Below are 26,408 nucleotides of genomic sequence, written 5' to 3'. Positions count from 1 at the left end.
CCGAGAATAATCGAAAATCTGAACTTTATTGAATAGGTGTACTTTAATTACATGCATTAAAGGACTGCTACCAGGTGTATAATTACTACATTTCGGCATGGTCGAGCATAAAAACAATTATAACATCTTTCCAGAAAAAAAAATTAACGCCAAATAAATAGCTAGCCGTTGACAGTAAAATTCTGTAGCTGACCATAGTCCTGAAAACACCAGATTTATCTACAAAACCGCTGACTTGGCAACACTGCTCACATCTATACTTCGTTCCATGATGTCTGGCAGGAAATATAAACATTGCCGGCAGAGGAGGAGAGAAGTATAATTATTGCTAATTCAACCAAAGGCAGAGGTTTAATTCCAAGCCTGACTTGAAGTTGGTTGGTCTGAAGCGTTCTACCCCCACCCAACTCCAAGAGAAACGTGGAATGAGACCTCTTCTATTGGTTGAATAGCAATTATACTTCTCTCCTCCTCTGCCGGCAATGTTTACTTCTCCTGTCAGATATTATGGAACGAAGTGTAAACATAGCAGAGTTGCAATTCATGTGTGGAAATACGAAATTCAAAGCAGTTAGGGAAAGCAGACAGCTTGTAATAAAATTCCGTATTCGTTTGCCAATCAGCTAAACCTTTCAGACGGTACATCAATGCCTTGCAAGCGATAGCTTATTTCACACCAAATGAAAACATTAAAACGTCCCGTCAAAGGACAAGACTGTCAGCGAATCTGAAAAACACCTGGTGCCTTTGGGCGAGTGGGGAGTGCTATAACGTATTTCCATGCTCCGTGTGGGTAATTTTAAACATTTCCTGTAGAGGTAAGCTGTTAAAAAAAAAAGGCTGTAATATGAAAACGTACTTGCGTTTATTGCCTTCACACAATTAACCCTTCCATGAAGTAAAGAGTGATTCACTGGCAACACACGCAGCTCGGAAATTTAATTACCGGCAATTGCTGTGAGATTTGTGGAGGATGAAGTGACTGTGGGCAGGTTTTCTACAAGTATTTTCGTTTCCCCTTCCTCCGCGTTACACTGTATTCCCATTAGGACCATTTCTAAGAGGTGATAAATTTTCGCAATTACGATAAATGTGAAATGTGCTCAAATATTGTCAAAATAAGTAATTTTATGTTTAAAAGGATATTAAGTAGGCCTATGTTATTATAATTTTTTAATTCGCGATAAAATGCGAAATGCGAGTACAACATGAGAAATGTATGGATTTCTGTGAAATAAGAGCGAAATTATATATTTTATGTGACTTTTTTTTGTCTTCCTGTAAAAAAAATCATATAAGTTTTTTAATCTGTAAACGAGTTTTCCAATCCGACAGTGGCTCGTCAGATCAGTATTATAAATCCTATATTTTTTTCCTTGGTTATTTAACGATGCTGTAACAACTACGTCGATGGGATTGGTGATAGCGAGATGGTATTTGGCGAGATGAGGCCGAGGATTCGCCATAGGTAAGCTGACATTTGCCTTACGGTTGGGGGAAACCTCGGAAAAAATCCAACCAGATAATTAGCCCAAGCGGGAATCGAACCCGCGCACGAACGCAACTCCGGATCGGCAGGCAAGTGCCTTAGCCGACAGAGCTACGCCGGTGGCCATTATAAATTCTAAAAGACTGTTGGCTGGTAAGGCAAGAATTTCTTATTTTATTTCTGTAGACTCAATTTTTAATGTGATTATGATTATTTTCATAAACATTTAATAACCAGTACCAGAGACAATTCAGAGGTTAATTGCCTGCAAATTTTATTAGCAATGCAAATAAAACTTACTCAAACAAGTTTTTACTAATTCTGTTACAATATTACAGGCCTATTTAACAAAAAAATGTTAAAATCTACAGGATTAAAAACAGTTTTGGAAACAGAAGTAGGCCTATTAATCATTTCCATATATTTCCGCTATAATATGTAAGCAAATATTAACATTATCTTTACTGTTATGAGTAAGACGTGTTATTCAGTTGAATCTACAATACCAAAAATATAATTTAGCCTTATTTTAGGACAAGAGCAGTCACCGACGAGTGTGTAGGGGTAACGAGAGTGACTCGTGATCTATTGTTGCACTCCAACGTAGGATCGAAGCCCTGTTGGCCCTATTACCTGCTTGGATTTTTTCCCCGAGATTTTTTCGAACTGTAAGGCGATTGTCAGAATATCCAATAGCGAATCCCCGGACTCATCGCCAATACCATTTCGTTATTCCACCGACACTCATAATCACGTTGTTGATAGAGCATCCTTCAATAACAGACTGAAAACTAAAAGTTACAAGAGTTCACCAGTGTGTGACCAATATTAAGATTCTAGTGAAGTAAAAGGAATTTTTTTTTCGTGATAAACATTTAACAACAATTTAACATGTTGAATTTAACATGTAATGGACATTTCAAGTCTCAATTGACTTAACATGTTGACTTAGCATGTTGAAATTAACACTTTTAACATGTTGGCGTGTTTTCCAGCAGCAATGGAAAACATGTCAAGTCAATTCACTTGCTCGTGCAGCGTCGGTACAATTCGGCAAGGTTCGTACAGTTTCCATAGCAACAAGTAACTTCCGATTTTTTGTCGCGTATCTTGATCGTTTTTATACGATCCCTGGTGTTCGCTGTAAGTTGTTCGAAGTAATGGGGTGGCCGAAAGAAAATACGTTAGAATAAAATTTATTAATGCACTGATGGAAAGGCCTTGTTTGTGGGATGTGGCTGCAAAGGAATACAGAGACAAAACAAAGAAGGTCGACTGTATTACAGAACTGGAATTATTAACTGTTCTCGAGAATACAATAGAGAGTTTTCTCACCCTCGTCGTACGCTAAACGTTAATGCTATGTTGACGTCAGTAATGGTCGTATTTGGTGACGTATATTAACGTTCGTAAAACTTCGGAAAGAATAATTATACATTACCCGCTTCTTTAGCATTTATCATTGTCGTAGGTTCTGTGATAGTCAATCGCGCTGTAATTATTTTTAATTGAGATGAAATAGCTGCTCTTAATTGTGTATCTTTCTTTGATATAACAGGAAGTATTTTTTGCAGCACTATATTAAAATCTGTTCTGACATTCTCAGAAAATTTTTGAATCCAAATCGATCTTCAACTTTAAGCTCGTTTAGATTGTATCCTGCATAGTGTCTTTTACTAAGATATTGCCGCACCCATATTCTCATTTTCTTCCTTTTCAAGGCCTTGTTACAAGCAATAGAGGCAATTACAAAAGCCAAATTATCATCTGAGTCCATTGTCCAAGGTTTGAAAATAAGACACTACCTACATTAAAATCACCATCATCATCATCATCATCATCATCATCTGCTTTCACGGATTAGGTCTTCGTCTGTTCCGATCTCACATCTGTTCAGTCCAGCAATTTTTTGGTCTTCTTTTTTTGACTATTATTCTTCTTCCTCTAGGTCTATATGTCATTACCATCTTCGGTATTCTGTCTTCTGTCATTCTCCCTAGATGTTCCACCCAATTATATCTGTGTTCTTCTATTTGCTGTAGAAACACTTTAGTTCCTCTCTAATCTTCTCATTTCTAATATGTTCTTCTCGTGTACAACCTTTCACAGGCCGTAGGAAGCTCATTTCAGCCGCCTGAATTTTACTCTTTCCATTTTCCTTCAGAATCTAGGCCTCACTTCCATACATCACCACTGGTAGTGCCATCGTTGTGTAAAATCTTAGCTGCGTGTCTTTTCGTACTTTATTCCTTAATGTTCGTCTTAGTGTTCCACAAACATGTTGAAATTTTTGTGTTTTCTTATTTAAGTCTTGCTCTTCTTCATAAGTTACAACGCAGCCTAAATATTGGAAGTGTGAAACTTGTTCTATTACTTTATCTTCTATTACTAGTTTTGTCCTTACCGAGTTCCTTCCCTGGAACGCCATTACTTTAGTTTTAGATTTTGATATTATCATATAATAATTCTTACATATTTTGTTTAGTTGATAAACTGCTTTTTTGTAGCCTGTCCTCTCTGTCAAAAATTAAAACTATATTATCATCTGCAAAACATAATGCATTCAATATTTTGTTTGATCCAATTCTAAAAAACCCATAAACTACTTGTTTCCATTCATCAAGAATGTCGTCCAAATATATATTAAAAAGCGTTGGGGATAGGCTACACCCCTGTTTTAAACCACAGTTCGTTCTAATCTCGTCTCTTAACTTTCCATTTATTTCAGTTACCACACATTAAAATCTCATACACTATTTATGGTGGACTACGCAAAGAAAGTCAGGTGTAACATGTTTAACAGTGTGGACAAAGTGTTAAGTGAAATTAGCATTAACGTGTTCAATCAACATGTGGCCGAACTAGGAGGTTAACATGTTGGCGTGTTTTCCAGCAGAAATGGAAAATATGTCAATTCATTTGCTCGTGCAGCGTCGGTACAGTTCGGCAAAGTTCGTACAGTTTCCGTAGCAACAACTACAGTATAAGTTCCTATTTTGTGGCGCGTATCTTGATCATTTTTATACTATCATTGGTCCTTGGTGTTGGCTGTAAGTTGTTCGAAGTAACGGAGTGGACGAAAGAAAATACATTAGAATAAAATTAATGCACTGATGGAAAGGCCTTGTTTGTGGGATGTGTCTGTAAAAGAATACACGGGCAAAACTAAGAAGGCCGAGTGTTTTAGAGAACTGGAATTATTATTTAATTGTTCTCGAGAATACAATAGAGAGTTTTCGCACTCTCGTCGTACGCTAAACGTTAATGCTATGTTGACGTCAGTAATGGTCGTATTTGGTGATGTATGTTAAAGTTCGTAAAACTTCGGAAAGAATAATTATACGATATTACCCACTCCTTCAACATCTATCATGTCGTAGGTCCTGTGATAATCAATCGCGCTGTAATTTTTTTAATCGAGATAAAATGACTGCTCTTAAATTGTGTATTTCTTTGATGTAACAGGAAGTATTTTTGCAGCATTATATTAAAATCGTGTTCTGACTTTCTCAGCAAGTTTTTGAATCCAAATCGTTACAGTATTCAACTTTAAGCTCGTTTAGAATGTATCCTGCATAGTGTCTTTTACTAAGATATTGCCGCACCCACATTCTCATTTTCTTCCTTTTCAAAGCCTTGTAACAAGCAATAGAGGCAATTACAAAAGTCAGATCATCATCTGAGTCCATAGTCCAAGGTTTGAAAATAAAACACTATCTATATTAAAATCTCATAGACTGTTTATGGTGGACTACGCAAAGAAAGTCAAGTTTAACATGTTTAACAGTGTGGACAAAGTGTTAAATGAAATTAGCATTAACATGTTCAATTAACATGTTGGGATGTTAACGGTAAACAATTTAACATGTAACATGTTGTTGTTAAATGTTTAATAGTGGAGACGCACCTAAGAGACGATAGGCTACCTCAGAATCATGTAAAGTACCAATCTAGAAACTGTTTCTCCTCGGCGCGGAGCAGTGTGAACCAGTCGTCCTGTGCCATATTCATTCTGCAAGCAAGAGTCGTAATTGTTTCGTACAGGAGGTTTTTGCGAGCAGCTGAGTCGCCGGAAGATGTCTGGCTCTGCTAAGAATGGAATAGCGCCGGTCGGCCGGCCGGTTCGTCTGTCCTTGGAGACATTGAGGTCCTGCAACAGCGATCAACGAGGCCTGCTCAAGTCTCGCTTGGCTGGTTATTGTTTTCCTCGGTACATATCCGACAACCAGTCTCCGTGAAACTCTGCGCTACGAAGAATGCTAATCTGTCTTCCCTAAACTTGCTTCACTTGTTCGTCTAACAGTGCAGCACAAATACACGAGCAATTGAAGGGCTCCCTGCAAAAAAGTGGGTGGCTAACATTTTGTGGTGAAATTAATGTTTTGCTTGTTTCGTATCTGATCAGAAAGAGGAAAAGGAATTGGTTGGGTCACTGGCTGAGAAGAAACTGCCTACTGAAGGATGTACTGGAAGGAATGGTGAACGGGAAAAGAGTTAGGGGTAGAAGAAGATATCAGATCATAAACGACATTAAGATATAGGGTAGACCAGAGTAATTCTAAACACTTTTCACTGATTTCAAATATATTTCAACATTACACAACCCTCAGTAACAAAGAAACATTGTGTTATTTTTATATATTTCTTTTCACTGAAAATGGGTTTAAAATAATAATGGTGACTTTTTTTTTTCAAATTTTAATTGTTGGAGAAGGGTAATTGTAAACATCAATTTTCGCACGGACTATAAGACACTGAACATTTTTGGTTCTGTTTCAGAAGAAAGAGCTGTACTCCTCCTAACTCCAATTTTGGTCACTGGTACATTTCGTCCCTTTAACCTATGATATATGACGGATATAGGAACTCAGTACCTCTCCTGAGCTTCAGGATAACACTGTAGTTATTATTTTTCACATCTGTGACAACCCTCTCGAAATCCTCCACAGTGTAGTTGGGTGGGGGTCTCTTTGATTACTGAAAAGTACGAAATGTAACCATAGTAAAACATGTTTACAATTACCCCCAAGCAATTAAAACTATGGGGCAAATGTAAACACGTCATAATTTAATGAACTGAGGTTATGGGAGATCTCAAAACCATTGTAATATATGTTAAATACTATGCGTTACTCATAAAAACAACATATTCTTAAAAATAGCACTGTACGTTTACTTACAATGCCAAAAATGAAGGTGAAGCAAAATTCTTTCTCAACCTTTTTTTGTAGAGTCTTACAAAACATTCGTTCACAACTAAGCAGGTACTCCTATTTGGCACCAAACTGCTTTGTAGGTTAGCCAACATGTTAATTTAAATATTACCCAAATTAAAATTTTTATATTGACAGTTTTGTATTTCTCACAGTATTTGTTTACAATTACCCCCTGTTTATTACCCTGGTCTACCCTATGGATCACATGAGGAAACGAAGAGGAAGGCAGAAAATAGGAAAGATTGGAGAAAGCTGGGTTAGCAGTGAAAGATCTGCCCTTGGGCAGAACACTAAATAAAAAAAAATGTTTCGTATGTTAAAAAATATGCCCGACCTTTTAGTACAAGAACGGTGTGATTCAGAGTATTTGGTAGTAAGTTACAGTGGGATTGGAGCTGAGCTTCCAATCGTTTCGTTGCAAAAAAGAGGCAGCTTCTGGGGTTGTATACAGAATGATCTGTATGTAGTGTCATTAATTTCAGGGGGTTATTCTTTGAGATATTTTGAAACAAAAATGTTTAATACAATTTTGCTCGTTTTTGCTTCCTTTTTAAGATAAAAATTGTTTTATTTGGCAGAAAATAGAAATGTTTGAAGAAAGCTGGGTTTGCAGCGAAAGACCTGCCCTTGGGCAGAACACTAAATTAATAAATTGAATATATGAAAAATATCATAGTGTATGTTGGGAAAGCTATTGATTTGATTCCCAATATCTTCAGTCATTTTAAGAGATCATTGTTTTTTTACTTGGTTATTTAACGACGCTGTATCAACTGCGAGGTTATTTAGCGTCGATGAGAGTGGTGATAGCGAGATGAGACCGAGAATTCGTCATAGATTACCTGACATTTGCCTTACGGTTGAGGAAAACCTCGGAGAAAACCCAACCAAATAATCAGCCCAAGCGGGAATCGAACTCGCGCCCGAGCCAACTCCGGATCGGCAGGCAAGCGCCTCAACCGACCGAGCTACGCCAGTGGCTAAGAGAGCATTGTATTATAATAATAAATTATTGAAAGAATATTAGTTTTTTCCTTTAAATGTGCAGAAATTTGATCCGAACAATAATGTAGCTTTTCATTCTGCAAAGGAATTTTACAATGTTATATTTGTTGGGATCAGATTATTATCGAAGGCACAGGAAGACGCAAGGACTTCGCAGTTCTGAAGTTGGCTCCCAAGCCGAAACTAAACGACATTGCATACAAGTTGAGAGGATGCAAAGGCATTTCATTCCTCTTCTACTTGCACCTAGTTACCTCTTATACCTGCACCCCCCAAGCTGGACACATGAGAAAATAAAATATTAAATAAAGTACTAAGTAAATAATAAAATACAGCCATACAGATGTTTGACAGATACATGTTTGGGCATATTTTAGTGCCGTTCATACAATAAGTTTCAACTAATAATTAATTAAATGAAGGAATGCTAGCTTCTAGTATGCATTTAGAGGGGAACGACACAGTGCAGACTGTCCCATTCTGTATGCCGTAGAGTAGCAACTAGCGGTGAAGAAAACATTTATCTTCTGCTGTCAGTAGCTTTTTAATGTGCCAGTTGATTTTAACAACAATGAAAATTAAATACAACCTAATTGATGAACTAGTGGACTTACTCGTGTTAAACATGAAATATCTGTCCGGCTTACAGCTGTTTCAGTGCTTCACGCACCATCATCAGAGCCTACTAGATCGCGGCGTCATCTCGAACTTCTCTGCCTGTTAGGAGGGTGTGTTTTATTGTCGGAAGGTGTTGAATTGTGGAGTCGAATAGTGTGTGTGTACTGAAATTGATCTGTGTGTCGAGGATTTGATCGGGGTGTGTTTTAGTGTGTTTGTATATTTCATATTGTTCCAGTGTATTGAGTTTTTGGTTCTTGGTTTGTGTGTGTAGGATTTCCATGTCCGTATTTATGTTATTGTATGTATGGTTAGTATTGATTATGTGATCGGCGTATGTAAATGTATTGTGTCCTCTGGTTATTGCTTTAATGTGTTCTTTGTAGCGTGTTTGGAATGATCTGCCTGTCTGTCCTATGTAGAACTTGTCGCAACTATTACATTCGAGTTTATATACACCTGTGTGGTCGTATTTATTTGTTTGTGTTTTTCTGTGTGTTGAGATGTCTTTGTAGTGTGTTTTCTGTTCTGTATGTTATGTTGTATTTTTGTTTCCTGAATGAAGATGCGATCTTATGTGTGCTTTTGTTTTCATATGTTAATGTGATGTACTTCTTGTGTTTGTGTTGTGTTTTGTGTATTTTTGTGTTTCTTAAGTCTTTGTTTTGTCTTCCTTATGATATTGTCTATTATATTTGGATTGTATCCGTTTTCTTGTGCAATGTATTTGATTATGTTCACTTCTTCATTGTAGTGTTGTTGGCTCATGGGTATGTCGAGTAATCTGTGTACCATTGTCCTGAATGCAGCATGTTTGTGTTGTATGGGGTGGTTAGATGTGTTGTGTATGTGTGTGGTGGTGATGGTTGGTTTTCTGCATATTTTGAAGGTGTGTTTGTTGTCGATTTTTGTTATGGCGATGTCTAGGAAATCTATGGAGTTGTTGTTTTCAAGTTCTAGTGTGTATTGAAGTTTTGGGTGTAATTTGTTTATGTATTGGTGTAGTTCATCAATTAATTATATTCAAGTGTTAAAAGTGGTGTACGCAAAATTCAAAATGGAGTAAATACAAACGCTTAGTGTAGACTTCAGAAAAAAGATTACTGGTACAAATGTTAAATAATGAAATTTGTCACTGTGTTGAAAGTCAAATAGTTGAATGTTTGTGAAATGGACAGTAGCATCTTCCCCTTCACTGCTGGTAGAGTGTGTGAGTAGAGGGGAAAGGCCTATGAACCAAGCTGAAATGGGGTTTAGTCAACTAAGTATTTATGAACTTAGTTCAAATTAATACGTGAAAGTAATCATATATTGTATTCCTAAGTGATAAAGTGTTAAAAGTTGTGTAATCAAGATATAGTAAAATATTATTATTCCTTCTGAATCAGCCTATATTATAAGAGAAATGCCTTCTTTAATTTTATTTTACATAACAGTTTGTCGTATGAAAATAAAAAAGAAACACGTAATCCAGAATTTCAAGATTTATAAAATGAAATACAGCAACTTAACTCAAGTTTACAAACCCTCAGTGCACAGATGAATATTTACAGGAAACTAGCAACTTCGATATGCAAAATGGGTCATTATTAATTAAGAAGGCAGATAAAAAGGTTTCAAGCAGCAGAAGTGAAAAGAACAACCAGTGTAACTAAGCAGTTGGGCTAACCAGGCATAAAGCAACCAACACAATATAAAAGTCTTGAGAATTCTGAGTAATACAGGGACATCATTTTATTTTTATTTCAGTTTTTATTGTACCTGAGTTTTTGAATGTACTTCACTCCCACCTCCTCTACTAGTAAACTTCCAATCGTTCTCCACACAGAACCGAGGCCGCGTATGCAGTACTGAGTTAGTGAGTATAGTACGTTCCAGAAATATGTTCGCGTTTTCCAGTGACGAAAGAGCTTTCAATATTGAATCATATTTTCGCGCAGGTCCGTTTGCCTACGTGCATCCGGTTTCCCCCACCTGCTTCTGTTCGTCCCTCTGTAAAGTCTAGTAGCTGGGCTGTCTTAGCTCTTTTCTGAAAACATTAATTTCTGTTAGGAATTGGACGACTACGTAATATTATACAACTGTTAGAATAACTTAAATAAAAGGGCCTCGTTAAGTAATTAACTATCACGTGATTTTCCCCCTTTTCTACGACCCTGCGACAAAACCACTTGAACGGAAAGTAGATAGCATTTCTGAGTAATTTTATCATTTCGGATCGGGCAGAAGTGAAGATTAAATTTACAGTACGTAAGGTACTCTTTTATAGAGTAGGTACAGAATTATTTCAACATGAGTTACTCGTACGAAGGACGAAACTGGTAATTGGAATTAGGTACAATAGTTTATAGTGCGATAATATGCACAAAAGAATTGAAGCCTGTATCGAAATGAACGGCCACCGTTTTCAAAAATGTGTTTAAATATCCATATTATGATTATTTTTCAATTTAACTTCATTCTCTATATTGTACGCTAATGTGCTGTAGACAGTATAATGTACGCTGCATAATTAATACGTCCGAATGGATAGCTGAATTCGTGAGTAAAAACACTAAGTGTTAATACAGTACTGTATTTTTATTAAACAAAAACCTAATGAAAATTATCAAACTCAAAAGCGCAATATTTCCTAGTTTACGTAAATGGATGAACTACTTTTCTTCCCTCCTATACCTAGTAAAGTGACTTGTATTTTAGGCCAGTATCATCGAACTCCAGTCTTGGAAGGGGGAGCAAGAGGTGTTTCCGGTTCTAGAACTTTAATCCAAAGATATAGCCAGGTTGATATTAAAAATGTTAGTTAAAAAAAAGTGATATCCCTGTATAATTCTGATGATATAACCTGCAAGCAGTTTCAAATCTTATGGTTCATAACCCAAAATTATTTTTCTGATAAGGAAATATCCAAAATCTTCAAGGTCAAAACTTCCTTTGGAAAGCCTACACGGGTATGATAGATGAAGACAGATCGTATTGTGTGACGAAACAAAAGTAACTTGATTGATGTAACTTTATTTATACAACGTAATTTAAACCAATAAGGCATGAGAAACAGATAAGAGTTGGTATGTAAACACAACAAAACACTTTGCTGTGATCAAACATTCTCTAATCAGAATGACTTTCCTTAAATTAATTCAGACTATCTCGAAAATAGACATATCAAGGTAAACGTTGAATTCGGCTGTCACTCAATATAATTATTTTAATACATAAATACATTTTTTCATTGTCTACATATGCACCATGTTACTGGGAACCACAGTTTTTGAAGGCCCCAAATGCAAAGTTAGTCTTTCTGTAACCTTCCAAGCACCAATGCCAATAATCACTTGTCACATTATCTGAAATTTCCCTTCGCCTTGATTTTCGACGTCATAAATTAAATTAAATTATGATTTATTTAACGACGCTCGCAACTGCAGAGGTTATATCAACGTCGCCGGTGTGTCGGAATTTTGTTCCGCAGGAGTTCTTTTACATGCCAGTAAATCTACTGACATGAGCCTGTCGCATTTAAACACACTAATTGCCATCGATCTCGGCCGGGATCGAACCCGCAACCTCGAACATAGAAGGCCAGCGCTATACCAAGTACGCTACCTAGGGCGACTCGACGTCATAAATCTTAAAAGAAAAATAATACTGTAAATACTTTTTAGAAGTAGGCGTTTCTTTACGCTCTTCATCTATTTTCGAAGCTGTTAAGCTTGGATATGTAACGTTTGGTAGTTGCTCGAAACAATGACAAGTTTTGACAAAACGTTATTTCCAGTGATTTTTTTTCACACAGTTATTCCCAATATCACGTTTCCAAATTAATGTTTTTCCCTAGTGAACGTTAATATCAATTAGTTTTCTTTGCAGTATTCTTCTCAATGTATCACATCTTACGATTCGCTCCTCATTATACTACGATATTTCAAAAACTTAAAATATATATATATATATATATATATATATATATATATATATACCGTATATTATATTTTTATTTAATGTGCTTTAACTTAACAAGTCATTTCGCGACAACACATAAATAATTATTACAGTTTACAGTTTACTAATTTAAATATCTTTGTATATATTGATAGATTACAAAAATTTAAATAGATCTAAGTTCGAACTAAATGTGGATTATTATTTACAACTGAACTGCTGATAAGTTTGTTGATATGACGAAATTGAACTCGATGGGATTAATGTTTTTAATTGGTTATTTTACGACGCTTTGTCAACTGCTGTGGTTATCTAGCGCCTGAGTGAGATGAAGGTAATAACGCCAGCGAAATGAGTCCAGGGTTCAGCGCCGAAAGTTACCCAGCATTTGCTCCTAACGAATTGAGGAAAACTCCGGAAAAACCTCAACCAGGTAACTTGTCCCAACCAGGATTTGAACCCGGGCCCGCTCGTTCCACGATCAGGCATGCTAACCATTACTCCACAACGGTGGACTGCTTAATGTTTCTTTATTTCAGAATAAATAATTGAGGTTAATATTATGGGCATTCAGAAATTATATGACGTACACAGATCCAATGTGGCAGTTGGTACAAGAGGAAAAGTTATGTTTTAATTAGTAGATATAAGTCAGTGTTACTTTGGTGTGTTCAACTCGTAATCTGTACTCGTATTATTCATTTTTCACTCTTCACTAAAAATCGAACTTTTCGTTAATGAACATTTTCAATCATAAAAATATTGTCACAATATGAAATACATACCCACTAGCATAAGTCTTCTTTCTAGTTTAGATGAAGTGATTACACCAGGATCGTCCGATATGTTGAAACACGATTTCTGATATTTTGATTTAAACCAGATTCTTATTACTAAGCACGAATAAATAAAATCCATGGTTACAACTACAATTCATTAGCCTTATTGTTGCCTGCTTTTGAGGAAATCATTGCAGGATACGTATTTTAGACGAGGGGAAAAGCTGCATTGGGAAAAATAGTTTGATAAAAGTACAGCGATTGTTGTAGTCACCATATTTCACAAGTTCAGTCGATGACTTCTGTAGCTTTTTTCTCATGGTTTAGTATCCTTTGCGGTCCATTACATTGTACTACGAGTATGCTACAGATATTAAGAAAACCATATCTGTAGCTGCAATTCTTCCCCACTTCTCATTGAAGTATAAATAACTCTTGAGAATTTAATTCGGATTTAAAATCCAAAGAATATGAAATTCGACAGAACCTTTCAGTTATTTCCTCCTGGTTAATAGAGTTAACTTACAGACATGGAGCGGTGGAAGTGTTGTCTGAGACACGTTGACGTCACAAATGATGAACAATTAAGATGGTTGGAAGCTCACGTAACAAAATAATCTGCCATTAAATTTTCTTCCGTGCGCAACGTGACATATTTAGGGTTATAAATAATGTCGTTTACGGTATAAAGTGCAATCTAAACTTCCTCTCCTTTGCCACTACGTAAAAAAGTTAGTTTTGCCCATTTAAAGAAAAAGTTATCATGCTACAACGTACCAAACATTGTGTCAAACAGTAACTTAATTATAGGAACCCTTTCTTTAATTTGGATCTTGATTTTAATGTTTGAGATGTTATTAACCACAGGTATAGCTCGGACGGTAGGCACGTTAGCCTGTTGATCCGCAACTGCGTGGGTTCGATTCCTGCTTGGGCTGATTATCTGGTCGGATTCTTTCCGAAATTTTTCCCTAACTGTAAGACGAATTTTAAGTAATTCCATCAACGGTAGTAATGACGTAGTAATTGATATATCGTCATTAAATAACAAAAAATGACAGACGATTAAGGAAATCCCAGTGATTGCTTGAAACGTTTCTATACGTCCCGTGACGTCATATACGGCGGATTCTGTACAATGAGTAACGGAATCCGCTCTAGAAAATCAGCATCTACAGCCGGGGACAAATATACACATAAATCGTCTCTTAAGCTTCTTTAGAGTCTTCATGTAAACTTCTGAGTTTATTTTTTCACTACAGGTAATGTGTCAATCAGAATTACCCTTTCAGAGTCCCAGAATTACTCCATCAGAGTCCCAGAATTACCCTTCAGAGACCCAAAATTACCCAGAAGTCCCAGGACTACCCATTCAGAGTCCCAGAATTACCCCTTCAGAGTCCTAGAATTACACATTCAGAGTCCCAGAATTACCCCTTCAGAGTCCCAGAATTACTTCTTGAGTCTCAGAATTACCCCTTCAGAATCGCAGAATTGCCTCCAAAGTCTCAGAATTACCTCTTCAGAGTCCCAAAATTATTCCTTCAGAGTCTTAGAATTACCCCTTCAGAGTCCCAGAATTACTTCTTGAGTCTCAGAATTACTCCTTCAGAATCGCAGAATAATGACTCCAAAGTCTCAGAATTACCCCTTCAGAATCGCAGAATTGTCTCCGAAGTCTCAGAATTACCCCTTCAGAGTCCCAGAATTATTCCTTCAGAGTCTCAGAATTACCCCTTCAGAGTCCCAGAATTACTTCTTGAGTCTCAGAATTACTCCTTCAGAATCGCAGAATAATGACTCCAAAGTCTCAGAATTACCCCTTCAGAGTCCCAGAATTACACCTTCAGAGTCCCAGAATTACCACTTCAGAGTCCCAGAATTACTTCTTGAGTCTCAGAATTACCCCTTCAGAATCGCAGAATTATGCGTCCAAAGTCTCAGAATTACCCCTTCAGAGTCTCAGAATTATTCCTTCAGAATCGCAGAATTATGCCTCCAAAGTCTCAGAATTATTCCTTCAGAGTCCCAGAATTACCTATTCAAAGTCCCAGAATGACATCTTCAGAGTTACAGAATTATCCCATCAGAGTTCTAGAATTATCCCTTCAGACTCCCAGAATTACCCCTTCAGAGTCCCAGAATTACCCCTTCAGAGTCCCAGAATTACCCCTTCAGAGTCCCATAATTACATCTTCAGAGTCCCAGAATTACCCCATCAGAGTCCCAAATTACCCCATCAGAGTCTCAGAATTACCTCTTCAGAATCCCAAAATTACTCCTTCAGTGTCCCAGAATTACATCTTTAGAGTCCCAGAATTACCCCTTCAGAGTCCCACAATTACCCCTTTACAGTCTCAGGATTATCCCTTCAGAGTCCCAGAATTATCCCCTTCAGAATTTCAGAATTACCCAATCAGAGTCGCAGATTTACCTCTTCAAGAGTCTCAGAACACTAAAGCCATGACAGGAGCTTATCTCCATAGACATTTTTAAAGCGCCTGTGAATGTTTGCAATGGTCTTCTCTGCAAAACGAAATTCAATCACAGCTCTCTGCTTTACACGTACTTCATTTTGAACACTAACTGCATCACTGTCCTTTAAAGGAAAATTATGAAAATAGGCTACATGAAGTTACGCAGGAAGGTTCCAAGATGGTGTGTACAGAATGAACCGTACGTTATGTCATTAATTTCAGGGGATTATTCTTTGAGATATTTCAAACAAAAAAAATTTAATATAATTTTGCTCGTCTTTGCTTTCTTTCGAGATAAAAATGTTTTATATGAAACATTTCATAGCATGTTCTGGGAAAGCCACTGATTTAATTCCCAATATGCTCAGTCAATTTAAGAGAGCAGTGTATTATGATAACAAACTATCGAAATAATGTTAGTTTTGTCCTTTAAATGTGCAGATCGTTCTGCAAAGGAATTTTACAATGTTACATTTGCTGGGCTCAAATTTCTGAACATTTAAAGGACAAAACTAAAATTCTTTCAATAATCTATTTTCATAATACACTGCTCTCTTAAATTGACTGAGTATATTAGAAATTCAATGAATGGATTTCCCAAAACACGCTATGAAATGTTTTATACAAAACAATTTTTATCTCGAAAAGGAAGCAAAAGCGAGCAAAGTTGCATTAAACTGAACCCCTGAAATTATTGATTACTATAGTCGTGTCGCTGTTATTTCCGGTGTGACTCCTCCCCTTTGCTTACGTCTTAAGAAGTGAAGGCTCTATAAAGCCTAGATAGGTAATATCGTTCGCCATTTTTGTTCTTTCGTTGCCGAGCCACCAGATGAGGAATCTATTTCAGCGTATTCCGAATCTCACCGGACCGGTGGATAACAATGACGTCACGCTGCAGTGGAATAGGAACAAAACTGCTGGAAGGATCGATGGCTGTCATGGCGACTGTATAAGTTGTTATCTGTGCTACGCTAGCAACATTTTGCGAAATTTCCGCACTGCCATCTCGTTCAAAGAAAAGAGATCATAAACAACTTATTTCTTCAACCGGTAGTAATAATTGGTCCGTTGATATGTTCGCTCATAAGCCATTAACACATTGTTTTTACGTTGTGCTCATTACAAACAATACAGCAGAACTAAAGCAGAACACACCGCCATGACACAACAGTGCACTACGTCATTCGTCTGATAATTCCCGCCCTATACAAGAACCAATCAGATTCACTTATGGCGGCTGATGGAGACTGCCACCACCTCTGCAAGCTGATGGCACCGGTGCGACACCGGTGGAGCATCAATGACGTCATCGGTGGAATTAGGAACACCGTGATGCCATGGGATTGCTCACCGGTGAGATTCGGAATACGCTCTTTGCTTCACAGTTAAACATTATCATGTTGTAGCTCCTATGATAATAAATAAAACGCGCTGTAATTGAGCAAATAATTGAGCGGCAAATAACGTCCTCGTGTGATTTCTGCGAACGCCAACGAAAGAGCCAAAATGGCGGACGATTATATTAAGTATTTATCGAGCCTTGGGAAATTCATTACATCATCAATAGCGAATGACAAGACGCACACGTTTAAATGTACCCGATCTGCAACGTGATTGGCTGCCGGAAATAAGAGCGACGGGACTATAGTTGTTCATCCTGTGTATAAGATTTTATTCTGTAATGAAAGGCGGCTGAAAAAACAAATGCAGTGCATTACTTTTGAACCATATGAATATTATTATTAATTGTCGAAGCTTCTTTGTTATCAGTCCGACACCTGGTCTTGACGTAAGATAACAAGAATCAATAAACGAATTCACCGTGACTTCTACATCGTTAAGGCTGCATTTTACCCATGACATTAACCTTCTGCAGTCACAAAGATAGCTTTGACGTAACTTTTTGCAGATATTGCGCTGTAACACATTAGGGATGCAAAGGTAAACTATGACAATTTAATGTGGGCAGCAGACGCTTGCGAGGACGAAGAACTTGGTCTTCGCACTCCATGATCACAGATTGCTCCATTAGTTCTAACTGGCGGAACACGTTCCAGACTTTGATCTTGTGCTATTCTTTATTTTGCGGTTTAGCGTATTCGCGACTGACCACAACGTAATAAATTAGGCCGAATTAAGCAAGCAGCCTTCTGACAACTCGTACGCTGTTTTCTGTTGTTATAGATCACAAGATTCAAGATTCGTCCGCAGTGTCTCAGTTATAGCAGCAAATTCAGCTGTCTCGGGTTCGATTTTCGGTAGATCAGTGAGTATTTGTAATGCATCAAGGCTATGGTGTACTTCTGGTCTTGCTGTCTTCAGCTGTGCCTTTTCATCATGCTGACCACATAACCAAAGAGCCACAATATTTTAAATGCTTAATGTTGATTTAGAATTTTTAGTAGTAGTAGTATTTATTTAGTAGTAGATTTATTTATTTAACCTGGTCGAGATAAGGCCGTCAGGCCTTCTCTGCCCCTCTACCAGGGGATTACAACTACAATATGAAGAATAAAATTACAATTAATATTAAATTTACAATTACAATAAAAATTAAGGTACGACAAGATTACCTGATTAATGAAAGCTACACATTTTATCATAGAAGTTAAGAACAAAGAATTTTTACGAGAATAAATAAATATAAAATTTGTTGACGTAGGATATAGGCTACGTCTTCTTCATAACGAGTTTTGGCACCCGTTTCAGGATCGCAGGTGAAACAAAAAAAAAAAAAAAAAAAAAAAAAAAAAGAATTCCAAATCTTACTGTAACAATACTATTAGCCTCAGCCGAATGCTAATATTATTAATAGTTAAGCCATGAAGCACTGCAACTTGTGTGATAACGCCCAATGACGCCCTTCCCCCTCGCCCAATGACGCTACGGACATGAGACCGCCGAAGTGGAGTATAAAATTAGCCGTGCCGTGCTGTTTCTCTCAGTAATATCTCGGCATCGAGAGGAGCTACAGACCTGTGCGACCACTCGTTTGATTTGTAATCGCGAGTTCTGCAATATTAAAGTGATAATAAACACTTTGAGTGAAACATTTGTTTTGAGTTGGGACTAATTTCGGAATCTCGCTTCATATGGAGAGAAAATATATTGCATGCCCTTCGTTAATTATTTATCATCTATACTTGTAATGTTGGGGACTGCACAAGTTGACTGCAGCATGGTACATAGGCCGAAGTCGTGAGCTAGTACGAGGACATTGACTTTGTTCTGCGGTCAATTACGCGAATAACAATGTGTACGTAAACAAATCTGGACAGCTCTGAAAGTAAATATAAGCTACACAGCATTACAAAGATATATTTTACGTACCTTTCGTTATGTGTAGAAGAACTATCATATAATTATTCGTGGGTTTGAGTTTCCTCCGTTCTTTTCTTGTGCTACAATGTCTCTGTACGTATATAATACCGCTTGTCATCTTGTATGTTTGTATTACATAATTTACATGTAAGTTCCCGTCATTCACTTCAAAACACTCACCAAATTCCGCTGCAAAAATATGCGCCTGAGAATCTTTCACCGTTAGAAGCCGGAAGTCTTATACCACTATTGCAAACAAGAGTTTGAAGGTCATATTTAGTTTCAGATAAGTTGGAAATATAATTGAAAGGTTATATGATTTCAGTCAGCAACTTATCGAAGTGTAGGGACAGAATGAATTCTGTCACATCACATTAAATTATATATTTCACACATCACATTAAGTTATATTTCACGAATATTTTCGTCTTATATAAAAAAGTCATCTTCAGGTGACACAATAAAAGCAAACAGAATTGAACACAGGTGTTTGCTTTTATTGTGTCACCTGAAGATGACTTTTTTATATAAGACGAAAATATTCGTGAAATATAACTTAATGTGATGTGTGAAATATATAATTTAATGTGATGTGACAGAATTCATTCTGTCCCTACACTTCGATAAGTTGCTGACTGAAATCATATAATCTTTCAATCAGTCTTAACAAGAGGTTCGTATACCTGCATAATCGGGTAAATTTGTGTTGGTTCGTTAGCCGATCGGTTTAAGGCGCACAAGATATGTCCAGCCAGTATATCTTGCCTAAGATCGCAGGTTCGCGTCCCGGCCACTGCAGTCAATTGAGCCTGTGGTAAAGGATGGGGAGGGCCCATGTAAAACAATCGATGTAATGGTACAATGGACGAATAACGTTAAAATTTCATATAACTATGTATATTGTATGCTATTTTCAGATTTAGTATAACTATTACTGTTACGACTGATTAACAATTCAAAATGGCAGCTGCATTTTATGCGTTGAAATACCATTTCTCGGATAATTTCCACAAATGTCAGAATTTCTGAGCGATTATTTTTTCTGTTTATTCCCGAATGCCATATGAACAACATGACCTAGAATCTTCGAAATATCTTCACCAGAAATATTTATTTTAATTTCTATTTTGAAGTTAACTTCTTTTAAATTTTATTAGGTGAAAAATATATGTACACCGTGGTTACAAATTATTGGACTATTTCAGAAGGCTATATTTTCACCAATATGGAATACAAATACATGATCTTACCGACATTTGAAAGAGATAAGATTGAAGTTTTGTACTGACCGTTAACAATGTATAACTTTTGATTTGAAATCTTGCAATACAACATTGAATTTACATTGGAGGTTTTTCTGTTGTTCCAAATCATGCCTTATCCAACTATGTTGTTTCCAAAACTTGCCTTCTCCTAGGTATAATTCCAAAACTGCATTCTCCAATTTTAACATTTAAATAAAAACTTTACTGAACAAAGTAATCTACTGAGCTTCTATTCCTGACTTATATACTATAAAAATATTTATTTTAAAGAATGAAAAAATCTTATTTTAACATATAAAAATGGGAAAATTTTTTTTCTTGAACTGTGAAAAAACATCAAAAGTGGATAAGACATATTTTGGAATTATAGAACTCATTTATTACTCCCTGAACTTGTTTGTTTTCCACAGCAGCTAATTAGCTAATTATCAACAAAAGAATTAACACAGACGGATTCAAATTATGTTAATATTACAAATGGTTACTTTATACATTCATGTGCTCATTCGAGTTGTTCATTGACCCCGATTGTACTTAGCAAGCAGGATGGGCATAATTTATAGACCTTGAATGCTGCATATCTCTGCTCGGATAGGGAAAACGCACACTGTCATAAGAAATCAGCGAATTGGAAATCATTTATAGCCTATAACACTTCCAACGAAGGGTGCGGAATCGGTACATTTTCACCGACGTCAACCACACCCAAAATAAAATTGCTTCTGACTCCAATTCCACAGCTTTGCCATTAGCGATACCTGCCCGTTTTAAAGCTGAGATTTATTTTTAAAAAAGTGTCATTTCTTTCACGTTAATAGCTATTGAAATAAAATTGCAATAATTTTGATTAGTTTTGTTAATTTAGTTTTGATAGAAATCAGGTGATTGGAGAAATGCAGTTCATTAGATAATTCCTAGCGAGCGCCATACAGCCAATCACCAGCTCATTGACACTCGACCGACCTACGTATGAGAATCTGATTATACTGATAGCACATAGCGTGGTGCTCTAAAATTAATAACCGATAATTTTTTCTCTTACGTTCATTTGGTTATCTTACGCTCTTTTTTTTTACCATCATCTATCTCTGCTTCGATAGTAAACCTGTACTCATGCATATTCACTCCAAGAAAATACCAGCAATCAAACGCTAACATCTTACTCTCAACATGGAACAGTTATTAATTATAACAATTGTACCATTAATTATTACAAATAAGAGTTGATGGAAAAAGAGTTAATAAAATTATTAGGCCTATAACCTTACGTTTAATGTTAAAAACCTAGTCTCATGCATGTGTATATAACCTCAAATGTTTAGTTTTTTTCTATAATTCATTTGTTTTATTCCTAACATCTCTGGTTCATTCAATTACATTCTGCTATGGATTAATAGCGGTTCATTATGTTACTATAACCTAAAATTTTAGTTGTTTTTAAATAAATTAAATTTCAGATATCCGCGTTGTTCTCCTTGCAATAAAGGTAATATAATTTTTGTGTTTTGCGAAGATGAAAGAGATAGTCACTGCCATGAACATGAACATGATGATTGTATTATAAAAATTCAAATCAAAATTGCTTCTTTCTCGCATCGAAATTATCTCACTGAATACAATTCGTGCTTGATATTTTCTCTGTGATAATTTAATTGAGCTTATAAATTCATGTATGTTGTCATAAGATAATTTTTCTCGACCTTCGTTGTCGAAAAAAAATATCATGACAACATACATTCGTTAAGCTCAATTAAATTATCGAGAAACTATCATCCGCACTCGTTGTATTATAGAAGATAATGTTACGCCTAAATATTTCATGAATTTGGTGCATCATTGAATCTCTTTGGGCCTATGTAAGATACCCTACAACTCACTTGTTAGCAACTCCAATGAAAATTCCTTCCGATTTCACAACTCTGCGTACCTCCACTTTTTTTTTATCTTTGAACTACAGCTAACAATAGTAACTTAAGTTCATGTGACTGGTCGTCACACAAACACTCCGTGTGTTATTAGATAAGACAGGAAACACGAATATGTTGTTGCAGTAATAGTCATGTTGCCGATTATGAGGCCGTGTATAGGTTAGCCAAGGTAACGCAGACTTGATGTGTTTTGATTCTGCCGATCGTGTTTTATTTATACGTTATTTCTAAGACAATACAACCATTTACGATCTTCTTGCATAGGGTCTAATATTATCGCATCCATGGAATTTTGTACAGCAGCTGGTTTCCAGTGCCTCTAGAAATTGTTACTGTTCTCCAACCAGGAGATAAGCCGTGAAAGGAATGTGCTTACTATTGCGTCATCTATTGGAGCGAAGTAGATATAGAGTTATAACGTCAGTTTAAAAACCATGCGCTCTCCTGCATATGTTATTTCCTGTATGGAGGGATTAAAAGACCAGGAGATTAACCGTGATCTAATTTTGTAACTAGGGTAGTATAAAAATGTATATATCAGTGTTATTGTTTGTGCTGTGAGACTTAGGTAATAGAGATACGAGTACCCACGTGTGTGACCTTATGACATCTTATGACATCAACATTCATTCACAGCATCACCCCGCTCCCTCTCATTCCCTGGAGACTTTCTCGTGGTTGGAATACAGTAACTGAAACTTGATTGAGAGATAAAGCAGTGGTGAATTATTCAGAAGAAGTGTTGGGTGGAATTTTTCCATTGCTGGTGATGAAAAAATGAAATCACAATCTTTTGAAGATTGGCTCTATCTTCGTCTTCAAGTAATAAAAAAAAGAAGTGAAAGGGAATTTGAGGAAATCCCTATGATTGCGTGGTGTAACGTTTATATAAATGAGGCATGTCAAAACCCTGCACACTGTGCAGCAGTCTCTGTGCGATGTGCACTTTCTATTCCCCTACCTGGAGGGAGTGAATCGCCTTGGAGGGGAACGCGACAGGGCTATGCAGTATACCTGCAACAGCATATCAGCTTTTGTTTCAGTAACGCAATTTCAGTACGGGTACTGATTTGGCTGTCTGTGAATGAGTTATAAATAGAGTGAGGAGTTCACAGATAACGAAGAAGAGAAATTACGAATCATATAACATAATTGTTATAATGTTTTCCTCAGCCAACAATAATTATTTTAAAATGAAAGGCTTTCATCAGCCCATGTCGATATAATAGTGTTGTGACAGTTTAGATCATATTAGTAAAGTTCTCAAAATGTCATATTGCCAGCGCTTATTTCTTAATCAGTACTCTCACGGCAAAACAAACTATTTGCAAGGCGGAAAAATTTTCTGGAAAAATATATAATGGCAAATTTTCCATCTCCCATCGCTATATTATGCTAATATACTTACATTAAAAAATCTTTAAACCTCACATAAATAGAATATCGTCGCTTCAATTTCTTTGAGTAACGTTCCCAACTTGTCGATACTTGCTCTCAACGTTTTCCAAATAAACTGTATGTGGATTTAAATTCCAAGCTTAATTTATATTATTTATTAATATAAATCTTAATTTATATTGACATACAGCAAGGAAATTATTTCAGTGTAAAAACTTCACAATGTCCTACTGCATGTAATTAATTGGGAGTATAATATTTTCTTCAACATTTGTGTATCAATGGTCCCAATAAATAATAACGCTTGACGAACAATGAAAGAGTAGCGTCTATTACTTTAAAATAATTAGTACCTACTACGTAAAATATAATAATGAAATAGTTTTCCATTGTTAATGTCTTTAATAAATAAGCTAATAAAACACAAAATCAAATAAAACAATATAAAAAATACTAATTTAAATGTAAAATTCAATATTGTTTACATCTGTCCATATTCTTTAAATAAATAGATAAAATTACCAATGGACTTTACAAAATTTGTCATTTTTAACTGCTACACACATTATATACATTATTTATATCAGCACCAATGCATAGTTAAGGAAATGTGGCTTTCTTCTGTTTAAAGAGAGAAAAATATGTAGCACAGTAGTATCACAGACGAGAATTTGTCAATAACTAACATTCGAACGCAGCGACAGGAAGATCTCTTTGTTCAGGTCGTAAACCACTAGAGAAAGTGTGGGGTGAGTACTTTCCGTACGAAACCTAAAACCCGCCTATTTCTTCTGCCTCTACTTTTAATTGAATATAGCATAACTTTCGGAAAAAATTGCTTATAAATAGATAAGGCGATAGCAAGGACGGCTCGTAGGTCATGGTCGTCTGGAGACAAAGAAACAAAGTGTCATTAGCACTTGAATATGTACTGTAGACATCTCACACTTGCAACATGTATACGGCAGATGTCGAGTGGAGCCAAGTTTGTCGCTAGGAGTTCGATAACAAGTTAGTATCTTTTGTCATATCAGGCGCCAACTAGCTTATCAATTTGAATTACAAGACTGCTATCTCACCAAACATCGGCTCTTACAATAAACATGGAAAAAACGTTGAGTTAAAGCAATTGTCATTTCTAAAGATCTATTTCAATATATTTTTTTACTTGTTCATATATCGTAAGAGTTCTGATAAGAGATACCAGTTCGTCCGCCCTACAACTTAAAAAAAAAAAAGATTCCTCATAATCTAGATCGCCTCCGTTTATGGCAAAACGATAAGCTGAGGAGATTCAAAGAAATGCATCCCGCAACACACAGGTAACGCGTTTAAAGGCCCATTCACAATGGAAATTAAACATAACCGTAACATAACACAGAAGTTTGCGGCCAGATTATCAAATGGGATCATTCACAATGATTCACATAAACACTGACATTGCCGTTAACGTTAACATGAAAGTTTGCGAACTCCAAACTTTCATGCTTATGTTTACGTGATCTGCAAACAGAACACAATCGTGGAGCGCTGAAGTACGGATATGACAGAATATGAGGAAATGATGTCGTTGTTATGTTTCCATGGTTACCAGACATCTTTGCGGTTATGTTTATGTTCCTATCGTAAATGATGTTATGAGATTTTATCGTAACGTTTAAGTACATTTTTAAGTTAAAGCTTATGTTATGTTTAATTTTCATTGTCAATGATTCTTAATGCTTGTTCGAAAATAAAACGTATTTAGTAGTGTCGTGAGCTACGTTATAAACCTTTATAAAATCAATAACCATATGGCATAGATACTTTTAAAGTATTATTTATAAAAACCATTCATTTTTACATTCAAACATTTTTAAATTCCTGGATGAAAATAATGTAGCCCAACACTATTCTTCAGTATAAACCTCTAAATTTTTAACCTAAACAAAACAAACAAATTAATTATGTATATGAACCGTTCACTAACTTGTAAACTCATTAACATAATTAATAATTGAATTAACTTCTGCAAAAAGGACACATGTTGCATTTTTGTAAAAATTAGCTTTTTTATGGAAACTGGAACTCCTTATATCAGGGTCGAGAGCTCATACTGAAGGGCAACCTCACTCACAACACTAAGTCGATGAGCGGCCGCTCGTTTTCAGTACAGTCAGTCTGCACCAGTGACGTAGCATTATCATCTGAAAGGTTAATGACATTAAATATGGCTAATTGAGCAATATCTTTATTATCTGTACTTTCCTCTAGTTCCAAGGAGTACCACTTCTTAGTTTATATTTTAATCATTAATTGTGCCTCTACATCAGAACTAAGTACCACTATTCTGTCCGCAACTGTGTAAGGTGACAGACTAATGCACTTGAATTGTTCGACTATGTTAGGACAAACATCTTCTGCAGCTAAAACTAGAATTGTTCGACAATGTTAGGGCAAACAACTTCTGCAGGTAAAACTAGAATTGTTCGACTATTTTAGGACAAACATCTTCTGCAGCTAAAACTAGAATTGTTCGACAATGTTAGAACAAACATCTTCTGCAACTAAAACTAGAATTGTTCGACTATGTTAGGACAAACATCTTCTGCAGCTAAAACTAAAATTGTTCGACTGTGTTAGGACAAATATCTTCTGCAGCTAAAACTAGAATTGTTCGACTATGTTAGGACAAACATCTTCTGCAGCTAAAACTAGAATTGTTCGACTATGTTAGAACAAACATCTTCTGCAGCTAAAACTAGAATTGTTCGACAATGTTAGGGCAAACAACTTCTGCAGGTAAAACTAGAATTGTTCGACTATTTTAGGACAAACATCTTCTGCAGCTAAAACTAGAATTGTTCGACAATGTTAGAACAAACATCTTCTGCAGCTAAAACTAGAATTGTTCGACAATGTTAGTGCAAACATCTTCTGCAGCTAAAACTATAATTGTTCGACTATGTTAGGACCAACATCTTCTGC

At 36.1% G+C, this 26,408-nt stretch overlaps 1 protein-coding gene across 3 annotated transcripts in view; it reads left to right on the top strand.

Annotated features, from left to right (window-relative positions):
• The window catches only part of Gp150 (glycoprotein 150), a 163,755-nt gene that overhangs the window by 120,027 nt on the left and 17,320 nt on the right, over positions 1-26,408 (top strand). Inside the window, exon 2 of one of the 3 annotated variants that reach the window (XM_069819159.1) lies at positions 17,714-17,795. The exons of the other annotated variants lie outside the window; for them this stretch is intronic. The gene's annotated coding sequence lies outside the window, so the exon portion shown is untranslated. The remainder of the gene's footprint in view (positions 1-17,713; positions 17,796-26,408) is intronic. 3 annotated transcript variants of the gene reach the window in all.

This window comes from Periplaneta americana, chromosome 2 (assembly GCF_040183065.1).
Source record: "Periplaneta americana isolate PAMFEO1 chromosome 2, P.americana_PAMFEO1_priV1, whole genome shotgun sequence".
Classification (NCBI taxonomy): Eukaryota; Metazoa; Arthropoda; class Insecta; order Blattodea; family Blattidae; genus Periplaneta; species Periplaneta americana.
The sequence above is the reverse complement of the archived record's forward strand: the minus strand, read 5'-3'. Positions and strand labels throughout refer to the sequence as shown.